Source organism: Rhipicephalus sanguineus, chromosome 7 (genome assembly GCF_013339695.2).
Source record: "Rhipicephalus sanguineus isolate Rsan-2018 chromosome 7, BIME_Rsan_1.4, whole genome shotgun sequence".
Taxonomy (NCBI): domain Eukaryota; kingdom Metazoa; phylum Arthropoda; class Arachnida; order Ixodida; family Ixodidae; genus Rhipicephalus; species Rhipicephalus sanguineus.
Window position 1 is genome coordinate 14,386,285 of NC_051182.1, and position 27,146 is coordinate 14,413,430.

The 27,146-nt window shown below is 48.0% G+C and overlaps 1 long non-coding RNA gene across 1 annotated transcript; it reads left to right on the forward strand.

The window, feature by feature from the left end:
• LOC125759240 (uncharacterized) lies at positions 1 to 26,866 on the forward strand. The gene is made up of 3 exons (XR_007416813.1): positions 1 to 392; positions 21,483 to 21,959; positions 22,084 to 26,866. It is a non-coding gene; the product is annotated as an uncharacterized LOC125759240 (long non-coding RNA).
• The last annotated feature ends 280 nt before the right edge of the window (positions 26,867 to 27,146 follow it).

A 27,146-nucleotide genomic window follows, 5' to 3' on the forward strand; every position in this document is an offset into this window, starting at 1 on the left:
GCAGCCTGTCGTCGTCGAACCGAGACACGCCGAGCCCTCCACCGGGAAGCTCGTCGAGGGCGCCCGACCCGCACCTACTGCGCAAGAACCACGACGTCAACACAGTGACCATCGTGCAGACGACGGACACGTCGCAGGTCATCAACCAGGACACTGTGATTGTGTCAGTGTCCGGACACAACGCGCGCACGCTGGTGCTGCCCTCAGGACACTCTGAGGTGCAGGTGACTCTCGCGCACGTCTGACACGCGGCCACTCGGCGCCCTTCGCCGCCGCCAGACGCCTCGACGTCGTATGCCTGCGCCGGCAGGCACTGCGGCTGCCGGCGCCCGCACGTCGCCCAGGACGACAGGCGGCGGCGGCGCCGTGCAAGAGACGGCGACGGCATGCCGGTGGGTAGTTTCTCTTCTCACGTTACACCGAGTCCTAGATTGCATGCTCGATCTCGTTGTTACACGCAGTGTAAATGTTCCAACCATGTGAGATGACCAAGTTGTTTAGCCTCAAGTAGATACTTGAGTCTTTTAGCAAGTTATGGAAATATGGTGCACAAATGTGGTAAGGTAGTGTGGTAGCGCTCCTCCTCTCCCGCTCATGCTTAAGCCGCTCCAGTGACAGTGTGTCCCCCGAACGACAAGTTCCTCTTTAACAATGTCTAGGCTGACAGGCGATAATGAGGCGTGACATCCCCACAGTAATTCTTGAAAAAGCTTTTGAGGTGTAGAGAAAAAGCACTACGACCGGGAAAGAAGGAGCATTACCGTACTGCCTTACCGTAATTCAATAACTTGCTAAAAGACTCTACTAATAAGGCTGCTACGGATGACTTGCATCAATTCATACGATTTCATCTTATATAACACGCTACGACATTCACATTTAGCTGCCACAAAAAGGTTTCAGCAACCGTTCGAGTCAAAGGGTTTCTTAGGTGGGCTAGCAATTGGTTCGTGAACATTGTGGCAGAACAACACAAAAAACGGGACTGTGAACACATAGCACTGTCTATCAGCAGCTGCAAAGAGAAAGCGCTGTGTCCTGTGTGTCACGTTCTTTACCTGTTCTGCCGCAATGTTCGAGAAAACCAGGTAATGTGACCTAAAATATGTGCTCACAGAGAGACCACTTTCTCATTAACGTAATGCGCTCTTGCAGTAATGTACAGGGTCATCCACATCTAAGGTGAATTAGTATTCTAATTATTATCTAAGGTAAATTGGAGTTCATTAGTATTGAAGACCTCATAGAAGCTGATCTTTAACGTATACTCTGGAAAATTATGTTGTGTTTATCAAAACTATGATTAGGCATCATATCATGAACATTTTCCTTGTGAGGTAGAATAAACAGTCTTGTTTCGCCGGCTTGAATGCTGATGGGGTGTTCGCCTTAAATGTGGCCGACCCTGTACATTGGATCTCAATTAGGGTCGAGAATGAAAAGTTCTCCAATTTAGAAATGTTTTGTAATAGGTTAATTTCACCGTGTACCAGATTATCACATTGCTAGAGACACTATCACATTTGATCCAAACAAGACAGAAGTTCAGAGAAGGCTTGAAGTGACTGGCAAACATTCTCTCTTCAATGGTTTCTCATTACCACATTTGTTGCAATGCTTGATGTGGTGTTCGTGAGTTTCAGGTTCAGTGTTGCGCGCGACTTTCGGTTTAGGCCACACACGATCCCACCGCCAGAGGGCCGAGCAGCAGTGCATACACCGAGGGCATGCTCTCCCCCTCCCGAGAACAGACCCATTGTCTTCATGTATTCCTCAGTGTGCTTCTAGTAAACGAACGTAACAGACATATGTAGCACTGGCGATGAGGGAAACGAAAACCCACTGAAGACACGGGTGTGGCCCGCTGCCAATGGCGTCTGTCTTCAAGCTTCCATCGAGCCCTTCTCGGGGAAGGCCTGGACGTCATGGATTCAACGTCTTGGATTTTACTTCGTGGCAAATTCCATCACAGCCGACGAAAAGAAGCAAGCCCTGCTCCGGACTCTGTGCGGGCCGGAGGCATTTGAAACCGTCCGTGCACTGGTCACACCAAAGAGCATAGGAGAAGTGCCCTATGAAGAAATTGTCCAAACCTTGGCTACACATTACGACCCACGCCCACCTGGGCTGTACTGTCGCTGCAAATTCCAGAGATGCAACCAACAACCAGGCAAGTCCATTACTGTTTACGTGGCCGCTTTACATAAACTCGCCGCGGATTGTAACTGCGGCGTCGGGGCGACGGCGACAGAGGCGGCAGAGGCGACGGCGACCACAGCCACTTCATCACCGCGCTCCCCCTGGATATTATGTTACGTGACCATTTTTTCTGCGGTATCCGAAACAAGCTCGTTCAACAGCGTCTGTTCGCCAAGAGAGACCTTACCGTCCAGAATGCTTTTCACAAGTGCTGTCCTGCAGCAGAAGAGCATCAAGCTGGAAACAGAAAACTTAGAAGTGCACAAGCCACAAGAAAGAAGGTGCCAAGGAAGAGCAGCACACGCCACGCAAGGCGCGTGGCTACAGATGCAACGGCTGGTACAATTCGGGTGAGTGCAAGTTCCGGAATTCTTCATGCAACTTTTGCAAGAAAACCGGGCATATTGAAAGAGCTTGCATCACAAAGAAAAAAGTCACAGTTTCGCCACAAGGGCGAAGCAATGAATGCGATAGCAAGAAACTAATGCTATACGAAGTGAGGCTCGCCAATGGATACCCTCAGTTTGAACACCGCTCCTGTTGAAAAGGCGGCCGAAGCAGCGAAGGAAACTAGCGTGCTTCAAGTGTCGAGCTGTGACACTTGATAGTTCACGCTCATCTTCTGTTTCTTCGTTTAGCGGCGTCCCTTGAGCTCGAGTGACTTTCGTACGCTCCGTAACATGAGCGCGGACGTCACAATGAAAGCTCGAAACATCCCTCTTCCCCTCACCACTAGAAAACCGCGCGAGCAGACAGCGGAAGGGCAAGGTTCTACCTGAGAAAATATAAGAAGAAGCGAGCGAGCTCGCCGACGACTTTTAAATGCGCCTGTCGCACTCCTTGCGCCATCTCGCTGGTAATGAAGAAACTCTTATAAGCGCCTGCCGTCTTTGAGTCCTGCCAGCGGTAAAGGGTGTGTATATAACGCTCGCCGTTGGCTACCTGAAGGATCTGCACTTTCTGGCGTAGTGGTTAGTTAAATACGCTGCAGAACGAGAGGTCACTGGTTCGATTCCGCGCTTCGAAAGCATGTTTCTGAATTATTTTGCTTTGGGACTTTGATATATATATATACATACTTATACATATACGGTGCATGACGGCAGCGACGGCGACGGCAAAATCCAGCCGAGACTGTCCATATAATTGCTATCGCAATAAAAGCACGCAAAACTGCTACGCATCAAATGGAGCCTAAGTTCGCAAGCATAGAAAAGCATGGACACGGGTCAGCATGGGACCTGAATACAGTAAAAAGACTGCAAGCACGCCCAAAGTTCATGTTGCCGCTACGTGTCAACGGCAAGCTGCTGGAGTTCAAAGTTGACTTGGGTGCAGTGTATTCACTAATCAGCAAAGAAACATACGACAGGAGTTGGCCTACAAAACCAATTCCACTAGCCCATTCAGACTTGAACCTTCACACGTGGTCGGGAGAGCACTTGAGCCTTGTTGGCACTGCTGAAGTACAAGTACGGCACAAGTCTAAAGATTACGTTATTCCACTGCATGTCATGGAAGGTAGCGGATGCAGCCTTCTGGGCCGCAACTGGTTCAGTGCTCTGAAAATCTGGCTGCAAGGCATAAATCAAACGGAATACGCAACGCGCACAGAGCACGCAGTGCTGCACTGCCTGCTATAAAAGCATGCACGTGTTTTTAATAAAGACTTCATAAGCTATGAGGGACCACCAGTTCACATTCGGACCACCCCAGACAACACAATAACAACCTCAGGACATCCTCAGTATGCCACCTTGAGGACATTATGATGTCCTCAGAACGTCCTGTTGTGGTACTAGAATGGCACTAATCCAGTCCTGTTGTCCGTACTCATAACAACCTCAGGACGTCCTCAAAACAACACTTCAGGACTTTTTTAGTATGTTTTCAGAACAACCATTGTGCAGCCGGTTCGGTACCGTAGGCTGTGATATTTTGTATTGCTACATATGATTTATTCTTTTCAAGGTATTTACATACATAAAGGAAAAACACCTCTGTGAGGTCTTGTGTATGTATACTGCGTCAAGAAACGGAGAGGTGACAATAAGTGCTTACTATGACAAAAAATACAAACAAAGCTTGTTGACTGAAATTCATTTATTTAAACAGTAATTAGTCCCAACTGGTTATGAGGACCGCTTTCTCAGGCATCCGAGTCCAAGTATATAGTCAGAGGCAGTGTCTGAAAAAAAAAAAAACAATTTTAAGGCATTCAACACAAATTTGCAAAGATGTTTTACTGTACCGGACTACTCCTGCAAAAAAAAAAAGACGTCAAATAAAGGCAGTTACGATTATATAAAGGAATAATACATGCAAAAGGAACCAGATGCTGTGCCGTGTAGAACAATGCTACATTTCATGACAGTCTCATGTGATTTCACCGCAGCATGCGACGACTGCGACTCAATGGCCCATGCTTGTAAACTTCCTCGAAAGTCTGGCACAATGTCCTCGTCACCACGTGTATCGTGCAGAGTGCACTCATTAGTGTTAGAGGCTCCGCTCTGACAGCCCACCAGTGCACTCGACATGGGCATCGAGTTCACTTGCCCGAGGTCGGGCCATGTGTCAGACGCAGACCTCGATTCCCCGTTATTCACGTTGGGACTCTATTTGTTCGACTGGCGCCGTTCCATTCATTGGAGCACCAGTCAGAGCGTTGAGTAACGTGAAGCACCCATCAAAACGGCGATTGACCTCCCGTCGACGTCTACAATTTGCACTTTCAGACATCTTACTTTTGTTAACTGTACACTAAACTGTACTGTACACACAAACAACAAAGATGCGGTTTGCACTAACCTTCATTGCAAGATCCCATCTTGACAGTCAGTTGACTTGGAATGGCTTGGCTGGTTTGGCTACTTGACTATCCAGAACGGCAACGCATGGTCAATGGTTGCCAGCGGCTAGTTTGTTATTACGCGCTTCAGCGGCGGATATTCACTAATATATGGCTGCCACGTTTAGGAACACACTATTTTAAATGAACATTTCGCAATATCAGCTTCGATAGCCAAGATTAATAATTACTTGTGTTTCAGAAAGCGAAACGCGTAATTTGAAGCTTTTCAATCAAAAGAGAAGCAACGAGGCGAAAATATGCAATGTCTGTGTGAAACAAACGTGCTGAGAAAATTTTCACATATGATATGCATCTACTTAGTGTGAAAAGGACGCGAGGACTCATATGTAAGCGCTCAGTGCATGCATTGCATTTGTCATCCCCAAAAGGTCCCTGGAAGAACCTTTTCAGGACAACTTGCTAGCGCGCTCTCGATATTGCTTTTGTCATCCCCAAAAGGTATCTGAAAGAACCTTTACAGGACAACTTGTTGTCCTCAGAAAGCACTCGCAAAGACGTTTCCGGGCCAAACCAGCTCGTGTCGTATTCAATACGTACCAAGGACATCGAGAAATGTGCGAGGACGATTGTACCATTTGAGGACGACCTCGGGACGTCGAGTGTTGTCTGGGACCAGACCCAATCATCCAAACACACTTTTGCAAAGCATGACCAGTTCCTCTTGCACTCAGACCAGCTCTGAAGGAAGAGCTAGATCGCTTGGAGCAACAGGGCATTCTGCAACCAGTTCAACACTCAGACTGGGTAACACCCTTGGTGTTGGTTAGGAAAAATTCCGTGTCATCAAGACTGTGTGGTGACTATAGAAGCAGGGTAAATGCAGTGTCCATGAAAGTGGCCTACCCGGTTCCCACCACTGAGGAGGCGCTGTCCACTCAGAGGTGGAAGAATGTTCTCAACGCTTGACCTCTTTCAAGCCTATCAGCAACTTCCGGTCTCTGCAAGCAAACCAAAAGTAGTGACCATGTATACCTTGAATGGACTGTACGCAGTCAAGAGACTTCCATTTGGAAGCAGCACCGGCAATATTTCAGAAAAGCATGGAGACAGCTTTCGCAAGAATTTCTGGCACTAGCGTGTACCTCGACGACATAATTGTCTGCGGAGAAACGCCAGAGCAACACGACGACCGGCTAGACCGAGTGTTGTCAAGACTGGGTAACATTGGTCTGCGCCTGCAGAAAGACAAATGTCGATTTGGGGACAAAAACGTAGAGTTCCTAGGACACTGCATCGACGAACAAGGTGTGCATACCACTGGAGCGAAAGTTAAAGCCATCATGGATGCACCAGCACCGAAAAATAGAGTTGAGCTCCAAGCATTTTTGCTTTCTTTCTACAACTGCTTTCTCAAGGACAGAGTGACAGTTGCCTCACCATTGTACATGTACATGTACAATGGTGAGGCAACTGTCATCCATTGTATTCATTGTCAACTGTATCCATTGTAGCGAAGCGTTGGAAGCCTGTAATGGGTCGCCCTCTCGAGCGCTTACTAGTGGGTCGTCCTCTTCCGCTCTTCTCGGACAGCACGCTCCTCGCGCTCAGAGTCGGCACCCCGCCTTGACTGTCGCAGTCGTTTATCGTCGCCGAGTGCCCGCTAATAAACGTCTTTATAATTTGGTGGAGGGTGCTGGGCTTTCACAACAATTTCGGCCCTCATTCGATGCCCCTGGCTCTTCGATCCCGTACCCTGCCGCCTACGATGCCTCAAGACGCCTCCCAGCAAACGGCCCCGCCTACACCGCCCTCCTGCCCAGGTGTGCCTCGTATCCGCGACCCTCCGGTCTTCACTGGCGCAGATGGCACCGACGTGGAGGACTGGCTCGCGATTTACGAGCGCGTGAGTGTCCCCAATAAATGGGACGAGGCAGGAAAACTGACTAACCTGGTTTTCTACGTCGCGGGTGTGGCGGGCTTGTGGTACAACAACCACGCATCAGATTTTACAACGTGGTCCGACTTCAAGACCGCCATTATCAATGTGTTTGGCCGCCCTGCCGTTCGTAAGCTGCAGGCCGAACAGCGCTTACGTGAACGCGCTCAGCAGGCCGGTGAATCATTCACCAGTTACATTGAAGACGTCCTCGATTTCTGTAAGAAAGCTGACGCCTCCATGTCCGAGTCTGACAAGATCCGGCACATCATGAAAGGCATCGACGACGACGCCTTCACCATGCTGCTCGCCAAGAACCCCAGCACAGTGGCTGAAGTCATAACGCTCTGCCAAAGCTATGAGGAGCTGCGCCGGCAGCGATCGATGACCCGTCGCTCTCCATCACGCGACGCCGAGCTCGCTGGCTTGTCGACCATATCCGACCACTCCGCGTTGCTCGCAGAGATGAAGACATTCGTGCGCGAGGAAATCGCGCGCCAATTCTCTCTGCTGGACTTTGCTCGCCCGCAGTACGTCCAACAGCCGTCGACCACCCTTCTGCCTCCGCTCCGTCGAGCAATTGAGCAAGAAATCGCAGAGGTCATGCCCGGTACCACCAGCACCATACGGCTCCTGCACCCTTGAGTTACGCCCAAGTGGTCGCAAGAACGCCCCCAGCAATCCCTACGGCTGCCCCACACATTTACGCCGAAGCCTCCGCTCGACCTCATTCTTTCGAAGCGGATGTACCGGTAACCTGCGCCGACGTCACGCACAGGCCACGACTGCAGCCCACCGTCCAGTCCTATCAGTTGCCGCCCCGTCAATCCCGTCCTGCACCATTGGGCGGGCCCTGCCCCAGCGAACCGATGGCGCACACCTGACAACCGCCCCATATGCTTCGCATGCGGTTACGCCGGCCACGTGGCGCGCTATTGCAATCGCGTGCAGCCGCCTAGAGTCGCGTCGCCTGCCACCAGCCCGGCGAGCCGCCCATATTACGACCCACCTACGCCTCTGTCGCCGACGTCTCGCCCCGCTCCATCTACCCGCCGTTCACCGTCACCACGACGCCGCTCGCTGTCACCGATGCGGCCACGTCTGGTCCCACGAGACCAGGAAAACTAGTCGTCGCAGTCCACGAGGCAAGGGCTGCGATGCTGTCGAACTGCGAAAGCCCTCAGCGAAGCCCATCGAACGTGATAGACGTGTTTGTGGACGGTGTTCGTGCATCTGCCCTTATCGACACTGGAGCCGCCGTATCCGTTATGGACGCAAAGCTTAGCCGAATACTGCGAAAAGTGACGACGCCATTTTCCGGGCTCTCCCTCCGTACAGCCAGCGGCCAAAGCATTCACCCTACAGCGGTATGCACAGCCCGCGTCATGATTAAGGACGCTATGTACGCCGTCGAATTGATCATAATTCCTGCATGCTCTCACGACGTCATCCTCGGATGGGATTTTCTCTCCCGCCACGACGCCGTAATTCATTGCGCACCCGCCGAAATAGAGCTCTCACCATTCTCTAATTTGACGCCGGCAGACAGTCCATCGGCTGCGAGCAAGGTACTCGTCAAAGACGACATAAAAGTGCCTGCAAACTCGTCAACGGCGGTGTCAGTCTACTGCGCCAGCCTATCCGACACCGTTGCACTCCTCTCGCCATATAACCGTGTTTGCACGAGGAAAGGCTTGCTGGTGCCTTTCGCGACCGTTCAAATCACTCAGGGCAGCACCTCTATTTTTGTAATCAACCCCTCCCCGTACAGTGTTACGTTGGTGCGAGGGGAATGTCTGGGCAGCGTAGAACCCATCGAAGACGCACAAGTTATGGACGAGCCCGATGATTCGCACGGCCGAAGTTCGAGTACGCTCAGTGCTGTTTCGACGTCTGGTTCATCACACGCTGACGTATTTGGTTCCTCCATAGCTGACAACCTTACGCAAGTCCAGCGTTCCCAGCTTTTGGACCTGTTGGAAGAATTTCGCCCTTCTTTCGATGTCGCTCAAACTTCTCTCGGCCGCACGTCGGCCGTTACGCATGGCATCGACACTGGCGACCACCTGCCACTGCGCCAACGTCCATATCGCGTATCTCCCGCCGAACGCCGTGTAATCACCGAGCAAGTCGACGACATGCTTCGACGTGATGTCATTCGACCCTCTAACAGCCCCTGGGCGTCTCCTGTCGTTCTTGTTGCGAAGAAGGACGGTTCTGTGCGGTTCTGTGTGGACTACAGACGACTCAACAAGATCACTCGTAAGGACGTGTATCCACTGCCGCGAATAGACGACGCGATTGACAGCCTGCAAGGCGCCGAATTCTTTTCATCTCTCGATTTGCGCTCAGGGTACTGGCAAGTACCTATGGCTGATGACGCTCGACCGAAGACCGCCTTTGTCACGCCCGACGGCCTGTACAAATTCAACGTCATGCCGTTTGGGCTGTGTAATGCGCCCGCCACCTTTGAGCGCATGATGGATACCGTTCTGCGCAACCTGAAATGGCACACGTGCTTGTGCTACCTCGACGACGTCGTCGTGTTTGCTCCGGACTTCTCCACGCATCTTCAACGCCTACGGCATGTTTTGACGCGTTTGAGCGACGCCGGTCTGCAACTGAATCTAAAGAAGTGCCGATTTGCAGCACGGCAGCTGACAATCCTCGGTTACGTCGTGTCCAAGGACGGAATTCTTCCTGATCCCGCCAAGCTTCGGGCCGTGACTGAGTTCCCCAAACCTACGTCCGTCAAAGAACTGCGCAGTTTCGTAGGACTGTGTTCCTACTTTCGGCGCTTCATTCGAAATTTCGCGACTATCATATCGCCACTGACGAAGCTTCTCGGCAGTAACGGGCCCCTCCATTCGTGGTCGTCGGAGTGCGACGACGCTTTCGCAAAGCTCTGTCGTTTGTTGACGTCGCCTCCCATAATACGCCGCTACGACCCTGCGGCCCCTACAGAGGTACACACAGACGCTAGCGGTGTTGGCCTTGGCGCTGTCCTTGCGCAGCGCAAACCAGGGTTCCCTGAATATGTCGTGGCCTATGCAAGTCGTACGCTTACTAAAGCCGAGACCAATTACACCGTCACCGAAAAGGAATGCCTGGCGATCATCTGGGCCCTTACGAAATTCCGACCTTATTTGTATGGTCGCCCATTTGATGTCATCACCGACCATCATGCACTATGCTGGTTGTCGTCATTGAAGGATCCCTCAGGCCGCCTCGCCCGCTGGGCACTTCGCCTACAGGACTACGATATCCGCGTGCTGTACCGCAACGGACGCCAGCATGCTGACGCCGACGCACTCTCGCGCTCCCCCTTGCCTGACGACAATACTTCCAGCTCAGTGTCTGTCATGAATTTGTTGACTTCTGGCAGAAGAGGGAGATGTAGAGGAAGAAGAAATGAGAGAAAAGGCAGATGTCAAACGAAGAAATATAGAGTGAAGAGAAAGAAGAAGACCATACATTGAAGGAGAATTGAATAAAGAAGGCAAAGAAGAGGGAGAAGAAGAGGCACGAGAGGCGACGTGGCCGGCGAGGAGAAGGAGGAAGAGAGAGAGCGCTTGGAACGGGCAGAGGCACGGACGACCGGTGGTCGTGGCAAGGCGTTCGCCTGAGGTCCGCCCCGCCAGCACAGCTCCTGGAAATGTGCCCCAGCCTTCGCAGCAACGTACTGTGACCTGGGAGGCGTGACCAGGAGGGCGACCAGCGCGCATCAGCGAGACCCTTCTCCTGAGGGCGCGTAGATGTTCTACGGCTATGCTCCGTGGGTCGCGCACCGGACGACGAGCGGTGCAGCCAAAGCAAGTACCTGACGTGGCGTGGACCGGCAACTGCAGCTACCCGACGGTGCAACAGACGGTCGTGCTCCGGTGAAGCAACGCACTTCGCGGACACGACAAGTCGTCGCCTCAGCACCGGAGCTGCCACGTCAACGCCAGTAACCCGTGATGAAACTGTAAATATTTTTATTAGTTTTGGGATAGTGTGCACAAGGGATGTTTGTTTATATAGTCGGGCTTTCTTCACTACTTCTTATGTAAAGAGTTTAGTGGTTTTTTCGCATAAAGCAATTTTTCGTTATCCTCGGTGTTCCTGTGTTGTGTTAACCATCTAGAGACCATGACAAAATATTGGCGAGCCTGCCAGGATTGATTATCCTACCCAACTGGTCTCTCATAGCACGGGAGCATGGATTACGAAAAATTGCTGGGAATCGCTACTGCGCTGGGACTCAGCCGAGAGGAGTCGCTAAGCTTGTTTGAACGCGCGGAAAAGGAAGCTCGCGAGGCACGTGAAGCTGAGAAAGAGATTCTTCTCTTAAAGTTGCGTTTGGCAGACGCATCTATTCCCAGAGATGATGACAGTAGATCGTCGGTTTCTAGCGAAAGGGAGTTGCTGAGAGCTAAGAGCATTTGTCCGCGGAAGTTAATGGCTCCATTTGATGAGAAGAGAGATGATTTAGATGCCTATTTACACCGGTTCGAAAGAATTGCGGTGGGACAAGGTTGGGATAGAAGCGAGTGGGCGACAGCACTTAGTCTCTGTTTAGCTAGTAGGCGAAGCCTTGAGTGTATTTGGCAGAATGCCCGCCTCCGAGTCAATGGACTATGACAAAGTCAAGAAAGCACTGCTTCAGCGGTTCAGGCTGACTGCTGAAGGCTTCCGCGAAAGATTTCGGAAATGTAAGCCCGAAGACGGTGAAACGGGGAAAGCAATTTGTGGGCCGCTTGTCTAACTACTTTGACAGATGGATGGAGATGGCTGATACTCCCAAAACGTATGAGGGTGTGCGTGACAGCATGGTTAGGGAGCAATTTCTTGCTTGTTGTCACCTGAAGCTATGTGTGTTTCTAAAGGAGAGGAAGCTAGGATCACTTGAAGAGGTAGCTGATTATTCCGACCAATACATGGAAGCTCAGGCAATCGAAAATTTAGGACATATGGATAAAGACAGGATCAGAGGAGAGGAAGATGAGACGAATTTTAAGCCCCGAAACAATGAGCATAGAAAGCAGCAGATGCAGGAACGGTGCTTCCTCTGTAATCGCATCAGTCATCAAGCCCGTAACTGTCTCGTGGAATGCGGTGTACAACGGGAAAGAAGTTATTGCCAGGTGTGTAATATGAGAGGCCATAAGACTGAGGAATGTCGAAGGAAACCGCGAGATCAAGTATCAGCGGTGATAGCTAATAGAGAAGGACAGAAAGGTGACAGAAAGGAAACTGAGATAACGAATGTAGTGAGTGCAGCTGTGTCCGCAGCTGGCCTGAAAAATACTAATATGCCAGTTGTCAAAGGGACAGTGAACAAACATGTGTGGGTACTTCGAGACTCTGGTGCTAGTACGGTGCTAGTTAGACGAAGTTTGGTCAACGACAGTGAGCTCACAGGAAAAACGTCACGAGTAGTGCTGGCAGATGGGTCAACGAGATATTTCCCGGAGGCCAGAATATTGTTAGACACCCCATATTTCACAGGGCGTGTAACTGCACTGTGTCTAGAAGAGCCCTTGTATGACGTGGTGTTAGGCAATGTGAAAGGCGTAAGAGCCGTTGACGACCCAGTGGCACAATGGAAAATGCCTAGTACATGCATACGTGGTCGCGTAGGAAAGGCGAAAGATGCAAAAAGAGGCGCAACGGTGTCAAAGGAGACTTTAGTTAAAAAAGAGGTAGGACAGGAGGTGAACCCGTCTGCAACACTGGATGAGTTGGGCATACCCACAGCTGGGCTAGGTAAGCAGCAAAGAAATGACGAGACACTGAAAAATGCAGTACGTAGGATCGGAGAGAAGCCAATGAGTGAAGGAACGAGAAGAGATGTGACGTACGTACTTAATAATGGCGTGGTGTACAGGAAGTTCGTGCACAAAGGCAGAGAGTGTATGCAATTGATGGTGCCGGCAAGGTATAGACTATCTATATTGGAGCAGTGCCATGCCAAGGGGCATAAAGGAGTGAGGCGAACTGTGATGGCATTAACTAAAGTAGTGTTCTGGCCGGGTTTGCGGAGAGATGTGAAAAAGTTTGTAGAGGGATGTTGCAAGTAGATGGGCAAGCGAAAAAGAAATATTGTGATAATAGTGTGACAATTAAGGGTACCCTGCTTGTATGTTCGAGGACTTTCTTCATGCAGTTTAGCAACACGAGAGTTTTCGAGACAGCCAACTGTCGAATATGTTGAGTAGTCGGCATAGTGACTTCTCTACTGTAAGCGAGTTTGTTTAAGACTTCACTTTACTCTTATGGTGAACATTTGGTGGAATTCTTACAGTAGACACAGTGACATGGTGCTTTTATGTCACCTATGAACTGTCCGCGACACATGTGATGTGACGTTTAGTGAAATAGCCGCCATGTGTGGTGAAGTGATTGGTGATAGTGATGTGATGTGAGTGTGCCGGTGAAGTGCATCGAGAGAATGTTTATATGACACACATTGACGATGGAAGGCCCTGGGACGTCAGGAGCAGTTTTTCATGCCGAAAAACTCTTCAAAAGGAGGGCGTATCATTGTCATGAATTTGTTGACTTCTGGCAGAAGAGGGAGATGTAGAGGAAGAAGAAATGAGAGAAAAGGCAGATGTCAAACGAAGAAATATAGAGTGAAGAGAAAGAAGAAGACCATACATTGAAGGAGAATTGAATAAAGAAGGCAAAGAAGAGGGAGAAGAAGAGGCACGAGAGGCGACGTGGCCGGCGAGGAGAAGGAGGAAGAGAGAGAGCGCTTGGAACGGGCAGAGGCACGGACGACCGGTGGTCGTGGCAAGGCGTTCGCCTGAGGTCCGCCCCGCCAGCACAGCTCCTGGAAATGTGCCCCAGCCTTCGCAGCAACGTACTGTGACCTGGGAGGCGTGACCAGGAGGGCGACCAGCGCGCATCAGCGAGACCCTTCTCCTGAGGGCGCGTAGATGTTCTACGGCTATGCTCCGTGGGTCGCGCACCGGACGACGAGCGGTGCAGCCAAAGCAAGTACCTGACGTGGCGTGGACCGGCAACTGCAGCTACCCGACGGTGCAACAGACGGTCGTGCTCCGGTGAAGCAACGCACTTCGCGGACACGACAAGTCGTCGCCTCAGCACCGGAGCTGCCACGTCAACGCCAGTAACCCGTGATGAAACTGTAAATATTTTTATTAGTTTTGGGATAGTGTGCACAAGGGATGTTTGTTTATATAGTCGGGCTTTCTTCACTACTTCTTATGTAAAGAGTTTAGTGGTTTTTTCGCATAAAGCAATTTTTCGTTATCCTCGGTGTTCCTGTGTTGTGTTTAACCATCTAGAGACCATGACAGTGTCTCACAATGCCGTTTCGTCTATCGACATTCAAACCATCGCCACTGAACAGCTCAAGGATAACTGGATTGCTTCACTGATAGCCTTGCTGAGTGATCCATCGGCGACACCATCCACTCGCGCATTGCGTCGTCAAGCGCACCATTTCGCCGTTCGCGACGACCTCCTCCACCGGCGCAATTACGGCGACGGCCGCCAGTGGCTACTCGTAATACCCCGCAGTCTGCGTTCTGACATATGCGAGTCGTTCCACTCTGACCCGCAGTGTGCACACTCTGGGGTATCGAAAACCTACCACCGCATTCGCCAACGGTACTTTTGGCGAGGGATGTACCGCTACGTGCAGAAGTTCGTTCGCTCCTGCATCGATTGTCAGCGCCGCAAAACTTCAACGCACCTGTCGCCGGCAGGTCTGCAACCTCTACCTTGCCCTGACCGGCCGTTTGGGCGCGTTGGCATCGATTTGTATGGACCACTTCCTCTAACGTCGGCTGGTAACCGCTGGGCCATCGTCGCTGTTGACCACCTTACGCGATACGCCGAAACTGCCGCCCTCCCAACGGCTACAGCGCGCGATGTTGCCTCCTTCCTGCTGCACCGATTCATGCTGCGCCACGGTCCACCCCAGGAGCTGCTCAGCGATCGAGGTCGTGTCTTCTTGTCCGAAGTCGTCGAAGCCATTCTCAAAGAGTGCAACGTTGTTCACCGGAAAACTACTGCTTACCACCCGCAGACGAATGGCCTCACCGAACGCTTTAACCACACGCTCGGCGACATGCTCTCGATGTACGTCGCCGCCGATCACACAAATTGGGATGCCATTCTGCCTTTTGTCACCTACGCCTATAATACCGCCCCGCAGAGCACTACTGGTTCCTCGCCCTTTTTCTTATTGTACGGCAGGCACCCGTCGCACACAATTGACACAATCCTTCCATACAAGCCGGACCCGTCTGAGTGTGCGCCTATTTCTGCCACAGCAAGACTTGCTGAGGAGTGTCGGGAGCTTGCCAAGACATTTACTACGAATGACCAAGAGCAGCAGAAGAGCATTCGCGGTGACACCACCACTTCTGCGCCCACGTTCCTCCCTGGAGCACTCGTATGGCTCTCGGTCCCTACCACTGCACCTGGCCTCTCTTCAAAACTACTGCCGAAATACGACGGCCCCTACTGTGTCGTTGAACGCACGTCCCCGGTCAACTACGTGATCGAACCCCTTGAACCATCTTCGGACATGCGCCGTCGAGGGCGCGACATTGTCAACGTGGAGCGCCTGAAACCCTACCATGACCCGCTCATAGTGACAAGCAGTTAGGTCGCCAGGCGGCTCCCTTTTCGTACCCGGGGTAATTGTAGCGAAGCGTTGGAAGCCTGTAATGGGTCGCCCTCTCGAGCGCTTACTAGTGGGTCGTCCTCTTCCGCTCTTCTCGGACAGCACGCTCCTCGCGCTCAGAGTCGGCACCCCGCCTTGACTGTCGCAGTCGTTTATCGTCGCCGAGTGCCCGCTAATAAACGTCTTTATACCATAAACTGTATCCATTGTACAAACACAATGGATATGGGGGAAGGAGCACCAAAAGGCACGTGAAGAGTTAAAGAAACTCATTTGCGACAGCACAGTGCTTGCTCACTATGACGAATGCAAGCCTCTTCTCCTATCATGCGACACTTCGCCCTATGGTGTTGCCGCCGTCTTATCGCAAGTGGATGAAAGTGGAGCAGAAGCACCCATTGCTTTTGCATCCCGAACGCTTGGCAAGGCGGAACGGAATTATGCACAACTGGATCGGGAAGGACTTGCAGTGGTATTCACTGTCAATCATTTCCAGAAATATGTAACTGGAAGACATGTGACAATCACAATTGACCACCAGCTGCTACTCAGCATCCTAGGGCCGAAGAAGCCGCTTCTACAAGTCTTGTCACCACACATGACCAGATGGTGCCTGAAGCCGTCCGCTTACAACTATGACCTTGTTTACAGAAAAGGCAGTCGGAATGAGAACGAAGCAGGCTGCCACTGCAAGGAGATGACAATGAGCCATCCTCTCCCGGCGATGTTCTGATGCTAGAATGTGTGATTGATCCCCAACTTTCGCCCAAACGCATTGCAGAGCTATCGTGTGAAGAGAAAACTCTCTCAGCAGTTATTCAAGCAGCCCAGCAAGGAAAACTGCGAAAACTGAAAGGCAATGACTTCCGACCTTATGTGAAGCTAGCGCACGAGCTGTCAACGCTCCAGGGGTGCTTGCTCAGGGGCTCTCGAGTAGTAATTCCGATCGCAGCTCGCCCCGAAGTTTTAAAGATCATTCACTCAGGACACAAAGGCATCGTCACTATGAAGGCCTACGCAAGAGGTTACCTTTGGTGGCTTGCCTAGCCTTATCAAAGACATAGAAAAGGCTGTCCAAGAATGCAGATCGTGCCAGGAGAACCGAAGGGCACCAGCGAAGGCACCACTTCCAGAGTGGCCAAGAGCAACGCAGCCATGGGAGACAGTTCACATGGATTTTGCAGGACCCATTGAGGGCTGCATGTTCTTGCTTGCCTCATTCAGCAAATGGCTTGAAGTACGACAAATGACGAAGCACCTAATGAAGGAATGCAGAAACCTTTTTGCAACCTTCGGTGTACCGTGAAAAATAGTCACGGACAACGGACCGTCTTTCGTCTCGTTCGAAATAGAAAATTTTTTCAAATGAAGTGGAGTGAAACATGTCAAAAGCGCTCCATGCTATCCTGCCAAAAATGCTCAAGTGGAACGCATGGTCTTCGAACTCAAGCAAGCGCTTGCAAAAAAGAAAGACGGCCCTCTCGCTTACCAACTTTCGCGTTTTCTTCTAAAGCAGCACACGACAGTGCATGCCGGCACGAAGAAAACACCCTCCATGATGATGTTTGGTCGCAAACTTTCGACCGCATTGACATACTGCAAGCCGCCAGACTCCCAGCTCAAGGAGGAGGAATGTAAGGACAGGCGGCGAATTCGCAAAAATCAAATCGTCTACGTGAACAACTTCGCAGGTGACCTGGCGTGGATGAAAGGAACCATCATCAAAAAAGTAGGTCGTTGGTCTTGGTTGGTCAGCACAGACAGAGGTGTCATGGGACGACACAAAAGCCCCGTTCAGACCATGAGGCAAGAAGCAACTCATGACAATCCTACGACAACAGGGTCGCCGAGCGATCTCCTCCAGTCTTCGCTGCTCCCATTTTTTTCCCAGACAGCCAGGCTGACGATCAGCAAGAGGTGCCGAATACAAGCGCTCCAGAGTGCAGCGCCATGCTTGCACCAGGCATAGCCAACGATGCTCTGCAATGATCACCACAGAAGCCTCCAAGACGTCGCTGTCCCCTGACCGTTATCAAGATCAGTGGTGACTGAGACAGAGTGGGAAGGGAAGTGTGGGGTTCATGAGTTTAGTGTTGTGTGCGAATTTCGGTTTAGGGCCACATGAGATCCCACCGCCGTAGGGCCGAGCAGCAGCGCATGCACCGAGGGCCTGCTCCCCCCTCCCGAGAGCAGACCCATTGTCTTCATGTATTCCTCAGTGTGCTTCTAATAAACGAACGTAACAGACGTAGCACTTGACATGCCACAGAGACAGCAATGGCAAAAGATTTTTTTTCATTTTTTGTATGCTTGCACCCAATAATCTGTGCATGTTCTTAGAGTTGGCCATTGATTGCGAAAACACCGAATGATGGATCGCAGAATAGATGCATCATTATTGTGCTTCACTAGGATACACACCACCCGAGCTTTCTTCGCCTTGCAACAATGTGTGCAGTGCCTCATAATAAATTATTGGCTGCGCTATGCATTAATCAACTGTCCACATATTGCAGCTTGCACTTTAGTGAGATATAGCGAGGTCAGAGTAATTAAGGGAGTGTCCAATAAGCTAGATGACTGGCTCACTTCTGCAAGCAGTGTTGTGAAGAAACTTGCCCTGCTTTCAAATTTGAAGCATTCTTCACTTTCGTGGCCACATCATATAGTTGTTTCGCAACCTGATAAAGTCTGCCCGCACATGCAACCACACATTGCCTGCTAGTAGAAAAGTAGCGGCAAAACTTCCACTGAGTCTACGCATTAAATTATTCGCCATGGACTTGTGCGCCCATGGCGAATAATTTAATGCGTAATGTAATGTAGTAGGGACGCATGCTAGGCATGTGTCCCTACTACAGCAAATCGTGCAGTGCTCATTGAGCCGCATATTTTTTAAAATCTGGCAGCACTTGTAGACTACTGATTTTCTGAGAGAAAGATTATGCAGATCCCACAGAATGTGAGACGGTATATGTGAAGAGCCATCACAAACAACCGAGTGTGTGTGTGTCCTCCTATAGTCAGCCCATTCTACGCAGTGTAGCATTTAAGCAGCGTGCACAGCTATCTCTGGGCGAGATGAGATGGCTCACAGCTTTCTATGCTCTGTCTTTTTCACATGTCTAGTGTTAGAGATGTGTTGCTGTGCAGTGGCTGTGGATGTGGTGCAGTGGATGTGTTGCTGTGCAGGCTATGCAGTGCATTTGAAGTTCAATGGAATCTCATTATTTCCTCTCTTCATTAGTATAAATAAGAGTGCAGACACAAGGGAAAAAATTTCTCTGTGGGAATCAATGTCGAGTGAAGCACTCAGTGAGGAGCTGCCTATGACACGCTGTCTGACTTTGAGCCAAGTGTTATGATACGGATCGATGTCTTCCGGTAAATTGAGTGGTTTTGTGCGTGACAGGGCTTACAAGCAACTTTAAGGTCACTGTAAAGCCTACAGGTAGTTTACAGTCTGTATCATCGACATTCATGTGCAAGTGCGGATGTCAGTTTTATTGAGGAGAGCTAGTAAATTTATCTGAAAAACGAGGACGAAAAAGGATGGGAGGACACTCAGCACTGCACTCACACCTGAAGGTTTACGGGAAAAACAAAAACTGTGTGTGTCCTATGAGGTCAACTTCAGAAAATTTGTTTTTAACATGAAAGTGTTTTATGCCGGGGTCCACCAAGACTTCAGTGACGTATTTCGGTCACGGAAATCACTTCGAAAAAATATGCACGATCACATGGCAAAGAAAAAAAGTTCCGTCAACGGGCATCGAACTCACGACCGCTCGGTCCGCAACAACAGATGCCGGGCACGCTATCCACTGCACCACGGCCACAGACTCTAGAGGTTTTAGAAACGCGCCTTTTATATCTACCACTCTCCCGGTCGGTGGGGTGGTAGTGCCCTCTGGGAGCGGTAAAGTAAAATAATTCGTCATTACTGTGGCCTCCGCGATTAGCACATTCAACGCGTTACACATCCATCCAATTCGGTGCGTTTTCAATAGAAGTTCAATTTTGTCAATGCCTTAACACACCGCGAGGTGGCGACCTTAGCCCAAGCGTCATAGAGTTACTGTGTATACTACCTTTAGGTAGCAGAGTTGCGCATAGGTCTGGCTAGCAACCACAGCTATGCGGTGAAGTCGCACTCCGTTTTCGCAGGTGACATGCCTACCGTGTCACCAATTAACATGTCTGGCATGTCGAAGACCGCCGATAAGCATTGGCTGTCGATGACTAGTGTTAATTCAGTTTGCTGAGCGGCGACATCAAAAAATACAAAAATTGGCCCGAGCGTCAGCTTCTCCGCAGTGCATGGCTGCTAGCGGCGTTTGGAAGACAGATGCACAACTCTGCTACCTAAAGGTAGCATATACAGTAACTCTAAAGCGTCGTAAAAGCGTCTGCCTCGCTCATAGCATCCCGCTAATCCAAACCTAAAATAGCCCTGCGACGCACGCCTGCCTCACGTGGCTGTTAACACCGCGTTCCCCGCTAACGCGCTCGCCCCGAGAAAAATCGCGGCTGGGCTACCGGGGCGGCACGACGCGCTTTGCGTTTCCGTGTAGTCCGGCCGTGGTGTTCAATCTCATTTTAACATGCCGCGAGATGACGACCAAGTTCTGCGTCCAATATGAGATGCTCTTCTGGCTATCACAACGCGTTCTCTGATTACGCTTTCACCGTTAACTGCTACAGCTACCACAAGGGTTTGTTTGATCATTTAACATGGACGTTAGTCGTCGGGATGGAGATGTACCACCAATCATCGAAGTGGGTGCATCCACGTTAAACGGTGCCATAGCTGCCAGACATCAATATACATTGTGCAAACTCTCTTATATCAATGTACAGTAAACATTCAATTACTTCTGCAAGGGCACGCTTTACTTTCGTGTTATTCCGATTCCCATGACGGCGGGATCAACCATGTTTTTCCACTCATACGTTCCTCAATAAAAGAAAATTATTTTTTGTTCAGTATCACTGAGATTAAGCTAGCACAAGCATAACTAGACTTGCACATGTAAAAAGCCTCTGACACTTGTCATGTGAAGTAATTCTGCTGTTTAAAGAGAATAGTGCTACTGAAAAAAAAATGGGTTTACATGCACCGAAGTCGTACATGTCGTACACGCACTGTCATACCCTCCAAAGAAGTTAATCTTGGTGAATAATGAAAATGAAATATAGCAGGCGAAATTTGAGTCCTCGAATATAGCATCGTGCCTTAACACACTGTTACTGTGCCATAATAGGACACCTGGGCTAATATTTCTTTTTATGCCTTTTCGTGCTTTGGCAGTTGTCAGGGTGACGGTTTGTTCACATTATCCGGATCAGCCAGCCATGACTGGTGGTTGATACGATTAGCATAGAATCGAGCATAACGAATTGCTGCAAAAGACTGGCTCTGCATTGCTAAACAGTGACAAGCAGCAGTTTTTCCAAGGTTCATACAATATTACAACAGCTTTTTCACCTTCCATCTCCTAAAAATGCTTATTGCATCATATCAGATGTTATTGCATGACGTTCTTTTTTCTGAAATATACTGCTTTGCTTTCTTTTTTGTGAAAGTGGATTATTTTGAGACAGTACACACATTTATTTCTTCAAAAACTCAAATTTTCATAAATAAAGGACATTTTCATAAGAACTAAAAAATTGGTTCTAAATGAGAAAAAAATGAAGGAAGGTTTGCAGACCATATCTTTTCCTTGTGTAGCACAGGCAGAAAACCTTTCTTAAAGGTTGTTCTGTGTGATGAAATTTGGGACATGATTTGGCTCTTCAATTAATGGTTGCCTTTGCTACAATAAGCAGAATGTGCTACTGATCAAACTGCCATTTCAAAAATGTTGTTTTCTTTTTGTTTGCAGATATGCCACGACTTTCTGCAGACTCCTGGCTACTCCTTGTGGAGACTGCATGAACAGGGCATCTAAAGACTGTCTCCTTTTGATCTGCCAGTCAACCTTCGAACATCCAGATTCCTGAGCTGACAGCCTTGTGAATATGTGCATAGAGACAGTGATGAGACCGTGTGCAGAAAACAGACTGTGAATCAGCCTACACTGTGTTGAATGTGCGTGTATAGTCTATCATCTGAAATGTGTGCGTGGACGTAGGTATTCATCAGTGCTTATTCCTGAACGTTTGCTCGTTATCTAATGTTGCCATGTTGCCAGCACACTGCTGGGCCAATGATGTGTGAATGATTGGTGTTTTCCCAATGTTTGTTTATGAACTTCTGAGTGAGAGAGAAGGGTTGCAGTCTACTACAAATTAGGTTCGAGTTTAGTTTTGCTGCCTTCTTTAGAACAGTCAAGTATACAGTCGAGCTGACTTGCGAGTTGGTTTGAGGACATTCTTGGAAACGCTTCGGTGCGCACGCAAAAGACAAAAACACAAAAGACGAAACCTTTCGTTTTCGTCTTTTGTGTGCACGCCGAAATGTTTCCAAGAATGACTTGTAACAAGCGTCATGGTCACACAAGGCACAGCTCATTATAATTTAACAAAGTGTGTGAACAAGCAAGAATAAGCTCAAGAAACTGCAAGAACATTTATTGCTTCCCAACCACTGACCTTGTTTCACTTCAGTGCTAACCTGACAATGATGGCTTCCAAATTTTTTGAAGCAGTGACACAATGCACTCTGCCATGGTTGCCGTGGCAGAGTGGTTTCACAGTTTCCTGGCTTTCTTTATCAATTCAGTGCTGATGAAGCCTCACGTTTCATGAACGATGCTCTAGTGCATGCATGATTGATGAATATAAATTACATCGGCAAAATTTGATTGCTTTAACAATGTACGACCATAAATGTGTGTTCTAATCGTTCAGCAAAGCTTGAACGTGGGCTAGTTGATATGGCATTATAAGGTTGTCGCACTAAGCAAAATGTGCGGAGGACTAACAAAAAAAAAGGGAACAGGAGAGTTGAAAGCTTGTGCGCCATTTGTCCTGTCCCCTTTTTTGTTAGTTCTTCACGCATTTTGCTCAGCGCAACAACCTTAGAGTGCTAATCATCAATGCTTCCGAGCTCTATTGCTTCACTCATGTGCTATGCAGGAATGTGGCCTCACAAAAACCATCCTCGATGAAATGTGCACTAAGCTTCGTCGAAGCATCCTTTTGACGTTTTAAAAATTCGTGAACACGGGGTGTTGCTGGAGCCGACGTTTCGACAAGTGGGCTGCAGCTCTGTTTGTCGACAAGTCCGCTTGTCGAAACGTTGGCTCGAGCGACACCCCGTGTTCACGAATTTCTCACCTCTCCAAGCTTCCATCTTCCCCTGAACCTTTTCAATTTTAGTGATTCTATCACATCCTCTGTAATGGAGGTGAAGGTCAGGATGTGTTTGATTTACCAGAGGTGCGCTGCCATAGGAAACGTTGTCTTTCTTCATAATTACCAGAGTGGGCTCGACTGTATACTTATAGCCAAAAATTAGGGTACGTATTGTGGAGGCTGCGAGTGCTTGGTCATACATTGTCTGCAGCTTCAAGAATGCTTTTCTTATGTGAACTGGTGTGAAATTGTGCAATATTCATTTATAGCTAATACGAGATCGTCGTGTACTACACAAACGGCACTTTTGTAAGAACCAATCTAGTATATAGTCATTAAAAAAATTGGCACATTTAATGTAAGCATGCATTGCCCTGCTATATCAGAAAGAAGAAAGCTGTACTTCTCAACAAGTTGCTTCGGTTTAGATGCTGCATCCTGAGAATGAAATTATTCATATATTGCATCCTTCCTGGCTGCTGTGGTAAGCTCTGGCAGCCAGTACTGATGAGCAAACATTCACTTACAATGCAAAGAGACACTAAAGTGGCACAATGTATCAGTTTATACTGATAAAGCAGGCTTTGAAAACTGTATTGTTAATTTCCCCATCATATGTTTATTAGTGAAAAAGAAAACTAAGGTCAAAGTTTTATTCTTAAATTTTGCACCAAAATCTACACATGTATGTCAGCAAAGTGTCGTGGATTTCAAAGTGTTCTTTCGTATTTTGGTCGCATTGGCTCAACGAAATTTCCCGAACCTTGGTATGTTTAGTGCATGGCCCCCTCAGAGGACCATGTACTTGATTTTTACCAAGTAAGAACTACGTAGGCCCTAGTAGAGACTGTCAAAATTTGTCATGGCGATTGGTGCAGGAACTTCAAGGTGACATCGCCACCTGCATTTTATTTCTGTGCGCTTTCTCGCTTACCCAGCATCTTCTTGCAGCAAGAGTGGTGATTTGGTATTGTTAAAGGGCAATTTACCAATACAAGAGAAATAGTTTTTCCTCCTTAGTGTCCCTTTAATTGCATTACGCTTCAATTGGCATGTTGAGACGCTTGGTTTCTAGAATGAGGAAATGGTTTAGCACGGCCGTGTCGGCAGTTTGCTTTCTTTGTAGTGCGGGTGCAGTCATGGCTGCAGTTGTGCATATAGCTGTACATACATCATGCTCACTAACTGTTGAATTCAAATCACATCTTGGGAACAATAAGAGGCACAGATGTGTGTCATGTCATCTAGCTCTCGGCTTTAAGACTGAGAAATGTAAGTGTTTGAACATGGTCGTATTGCAAGCTCAGGCAAGTATAACACACTTTGGATGCCCTATTAAGTGTTTAAGTTTTATCGTTATGCTTTCCATATGCTTTACTTGGTTAACACATGAATGCTGAAAATATGAAACATAATTGTAAAGTAGTACTCAGATTAAGGCTGTTTGACAGAATCAGATTAAGGATATCTTTATGGAAATGCTCTCGTCATCGCACACTGTGTATCATCGGGGACAACATTTAAGTGCAGTGCTGAATTATGGTGGTGTAGTTTGTGGTGAGCATTTTTGTCTATCTGCAAGTAGCGCCTCCCATTCTTCACTAAGTCAGCGCAAGATTCTTTTCCCAATCAAGAGCAGCTGAAATGAGTAATTATGAAGGTTCCAGTTTCACCCCCAGCATCATTGAAATTAACAGTGGTATTTGCATATATGTACCACTGCCTAGATGAGATTAGGGCTACTGATTATGCTATGTGCTTACGTGGATTCACACTTGCCTGTACGTCAACAATTCGATGTTTCTACTTACGTTACTCTGTCATAAGAACATGAATGGCTTTGTTACTCAGTACGATGTTCTTTTTCTTTTCTCTTCTTTTTGTTAATAATCTGTATACTTTTATGTGGAGGTGTATCAAAGGAACTGTGCTTGCTTTCTTGTTCAGACTCAGTGTAGTCAGTTCCTTGGTGCCATACTAGGAAACGGGGCTGATATAACGTACAGATCATTATTCTTTCTTTTTTTGCTCTACTTCTCTCCTTTGCCATCTGCCACTCGGAGCTGGATAATCGTTGTCAATGATGTCGCAACTTTTGCTCAGGCCACCAAGAAAACACATAAAGGAGAAGAATTGGAATAGAATTATTGCACCGATTTTGCTTAGAATGAATCTTAAATCCACGTTTCCTAGCTCCTGGCTCCTTTGTTGACCAGTTCATGCTCCATGGCAGAAATGATTGGTAAGCTCTTGTTGACTCACGTATTGTGAAGCATTTCAAATTAGGATTGAAAATTGAGCAAATTGGTATTGATCCATGGCAAAAATAAGCAAACGTTACAATTAAAACGATTAAATCAATTAAATGACCACAACTCCTCTCAAGCTTGGTTATCAGCGATTTATGTAGTCTAAAAAGGAAAATTATTTATTCTGGAGACCATTTCAAGGCTGACTAACATAGTTGTGGCTTATGTTTTGTATTCTGCAGGCCTCAACAATGTCATGCATCTATTGATCTGGGTGGTGGCAATCCGGGCTAATTCAGCAGTGCACACAGATGCATGGTACTTAAGTGCGCTGTTTGCTTATTTTTGCCATGAAATATTAAATTACTTAGTTGAATTTGAAATAGAGTAGCATTTCTTGACCGGTTAATGCAGGACCTTAGATCAAATATTTCTGTGTTGTTAGAATCAAGTGCTTGCAGAGGTTAGAGAACTGCTGTTCATAATTGCGAGATTCATGCGAGGCCTTGGATCAAACAGGGAAACGTCATTGTGTGTGTGGTGCCGAAAATCACTGAGACAACATCAAGCATGGCACAGCAGCTGACATTTTCTGCACCACTGCAACTTTGTTATTGCTGGTGGTGCGTGTCATAAGTACTCATCGACTTGAGGGAAAAGGAGGGCCAAAACCATGAAGCATCACACTAAAGGAGTGTAGACACTAAGGTTGGACAGCAAGCTGACTACAGCATGAGCTTTAAGAAATGCTGTGATGAATTTTGACAGAGAACAGACAGCTTAAATGTAATTTATTTAAATTTAGGAGTTCAGAAAAAAATATGACATTCTTGAAGAATTTTCAACTAGGGCTTCTTGGATCCGCTCAGAGTTGTTAATATGCATGACCCCCTAAAAATGCACTGCTGAAGCAGCGATGTCAGCCAATGTACCCCCGTGCAACACTGCAGTCAACAACAGTAAATGCCCTGGGACTCCACATGATGTTGCTGCTACATGATACTTCTTCTTGTCATCGCTCAGAGCTGTGCACCGTTTGGTGGGAATTTTTTCTAAATCATGAAATGCACCATGTAAATTGTCAGGGTACCGAGTAATTATCAGGGTCCCCAATAAACGGCCTTCCACATAAAATAATAAAATTATCATAGCAGATTTTGGCGTCTACACTCCTTTAACATTGCAAGTAAAGTATTGTGCTATGTGCCGAGTATGGCTGTTAAGAAAGAAGTGAAAACTGTGTTAAGACTACGAACGGTTGCGGTGGCCCTGGTAGTTCAGTTAACAAAGGTCTAAAAAATACATCGCTTTTTATTTGTCTTATAGATTCTAGAACAAAGATTTAATGTTTTGCAAAAAGTTGTATGTATGGCAATGGCATGTTGCATGTGTCATCAAATATTTGTGCGCAGTGAGAACTTTTTTAGAAGGCTTGAGCACCCGTTGTTTGGCACTGCAGAAAGCAAGACTGGGCCAACATTTCTTTTACTTCACTGCACTAACATACTCACTTGTACATGCACATGACTCAGTAGCAATTGTATATTTTGTTGCGACAAACTTCCATACTCTCTTTCAAAAGACATATCACAAACACTATAAGCTTGCTTGCACATTAGAAGACACCTTGCTTGAATTGTGTCGCCAGCGTGCAACTAGTCATTAATTTTCTACTGGAGACATTCTTTGGTTCTGTTGAAACGTGTGTTGCCATCATTGAAGCATTTTGCTTGTTGAAAATATTGTGTGTAATGCTTTGGCTAAATATATTGTACTTGCTTTTGTGGGAGGTCCTTTGCAAGGTTTTGGTCTTTGGGACACGTTACAATGCAGTGAGTTACCTCTAAAATTAAACTACAACTTTTACATAACTGGCATGTGGAACACTAAATAATACTGAGGTTGCATTCCTGATTGTGTTTATACATACCATGCTGATGTAAAATTTGCTGCCAACTTTTATAAACAGCCTGCTTTTATTATTTGATCTTTGAAAAAAAA